The following is a 2,358-nucleotide window of genomic DNA, read 5'->3' on the forward strand; positions in this document are numbered from 1 at the left end:
CTGAAGCCTGGAGTAATGATGCTGAAAATTCAGATTTGATCACAGGAATACAGTAGCCTATATGTAAAAAAATTAAAATAGATCATTTAAATTGACAATATTTTACAATATTACAGTGTTTACTGTATTTTTAATAAATAAATGTAGCCTTGATGAGCATAAGAGACTTTCCAAAAAAAAAAAAATTGAAAATATTTTTCTCTACAAAAGGGGGGCCCGGCAGAAAAAGTTTGGGAACCACTGGCCAAATCAAACACACACTATTTAATTTAATTTAAATTTAATTTAATTCATACAGGCCTACCTCATGTTGCACGTTTGCACTTTTTGAGAAAAACAATTGCACAATAAAAAAAATGTCCAATCCCTCACTTTTTTCTAGTTATGTAAGGTTAAAATATTTTGCCTGTAATTTTTTTTTCTCATATCGCAATATAATATCGGCTATATGTAAAAAAATTAAAATAGATCATTTAAATTGACAATATTTTACAATATTACAGTGTTTACTGTATTTTTAATAAATAAATGTAGCCTTGATGAGCATAAGAGACTTTCCAAAAAAAAAAAAATTGAAAATATTTTTCTCTACAAAAGGGGGGCCCGGCAGAAAAAGTTTGGGAACCACTGGCCAAATCAAACACACACTATTTAATTTAATTTAAATTTAATTTAATTCATACAGGCCTACCTCATGTTGCACGTTTGCACTTTTTGAGAAAAACAATTGCACAATAAAAAAATACTTTTCAGGTCTATGTCCAATCCCTCACTTTTTCTATTTATATAAGGTTAAAATATTTTGCCTGTAAATTTTTTTTCTCATATCGCAATATAATATCGATATCGCCTGGACAGTGTAAAATATCGTGATATGTATTTTAGCTCATATCGCCCACCCCTATCCTGAAGTGGTTTGGATGGCAGGGAGGGAGCCTTAAGAGAAGATGTCTCCCCCATAGAGAGATAGCAGGCCAGTGTCTCTTCAACAGGGGGCATCTTCTCATAACCATTCTCATGCATCCCCTCAATGTTGGCATAACTAATATGCTGGAATCTATGAATGCGAGATGAGAATGGATTTTTCCAAGCCTTCTCGATCTCCACATGGAAATTGGGAAGAAATGGAAGGCTCACCAGAGCTGGAACGCTATGGCTAGAAAGTAAACGCTCGTCGAGGTGGCCTCGAGGCGTCACTTTCTTGGCCCGGTTCCACGACAAGTCAAGCCTCGCCGTGGCACGATCCATAACCTCAAGCAGCTCCTCACACGTGGGGTAGGAGGATTGGGAGGACTCAGTCTCAACTTCTTCATCTTCATCTGACATCTGCTCATCCTGGCTTGGAGCCAGCAGAGCACTAGCCGCTGGATCAGACGATATAAGAGAGATAGCATAGACGTCCAGCAGCTCACTCTCGTCCGTGACTGATGATTGCGAAAGGGAGAGGCCCTTTTTTAACTCATCAGCCAGGTCTATCTGCAATCCCCACAAGCTCATTTTCCTCCGTGCCTCAGCAACGGAGGGTTCTGAACCACGGGGAGCTGATGACTGTCCCTCTTTCCTCAAAAAGAGAGACAAACGAGAGTGGAGCTTTTTCATAGAAAAAAGCTTGCAGTGTGAGCAAACTGCCCCCAGCAGCTCACTCTCGTCCGTGACTGATGATTGCGAAAGGGAGAGGCCCTTTTTTAACTCATCAGCCAGGTCTATCTGCAATCCCCACAAGCTCATTTTCCTCCGTGCCTCAGCAACGGAGGGTTCTGAACCACGGGGAGCTGATGACTGTCCCTCTTTCCTCAAAAAGAGAGACAAACGAGAGTGGAGCTTTTTCATAGAAAAAAGCTTGCAGTGTGAGCAAACTGCCCCCTTGAGGACATCGTGCACGTGCTCTTCAGCCAAACAAAAGACGCAAAGATCGTGTGTGTCATCATGTGTCAAATAATGAGGACACTGATCCACACACTTCTTAAATGCCTTACTAGTGCTCGCCATGGTAAAGAAGAGTAATCATTCTTACCACAAATGCACGCTTCAAACAAAACAGTCCTGAAGACGAAGAAGAGGATGACGTGTTCTCCCGGCGCCATTTTACACTGTGGTCACGCCGGGTGATGACGTCACAGGCTGTCACTGGCCAATGTTATTGTCGTGTTTAGATGTATGCTTCGGACACCAGTCACGCTGAAGGCGTACCCCATAGCGACCCCTAGAGGACGCAGTTTGAAGTTCCCTCGGAAGGGAACTTTCAATTATTCAATTGTCAACTTTCAAAGAATTTTTTAAAATTATTATTAGCAATGGTTGCTAAGGTAAAAATCACTATTACCACACACACACACACACACACACACACACACACAC

At 41.1% G+C, this 2,358-nt stretch overlaps 1 protein-coding gene across 1 annotated transcript in view; it reads right to left on the reverse strand.

Annotated features, from left to right (window-relative positions):
• LOC107676208 (serine/threonine-protein kinase WNK2-like) overlaps positions 1–2,358 on the reverse strand; it is a 130,502-nt gene that overhangs the window by 35,697 nt on the left and 92,447 nt on the right. The gene's annotated exons all lie outside the window — the stretch shown is intronic.

The sequence above is a fragment of the Sinocyclocheilus anshuiensis genome, unplaced genomic scaffold, assembly GCF_001515605.1.
Source record: "Sinocyclocheilus anshuiensis isolate Anshui unplaced genomic scaffold, SAMN03320099.WGS_v1.1 scaffold2430, whole genome shotgun sequence".
In the NCBI taxonomy this organism is placed as follows: domain Eukaryota; kingdom Metazoa; phylum Chordata; class Actinopteri; order Cypriniformes; family Cyprinidae; genus Sinocyclocheilus; species Sinocyclocheilus anshuiensis.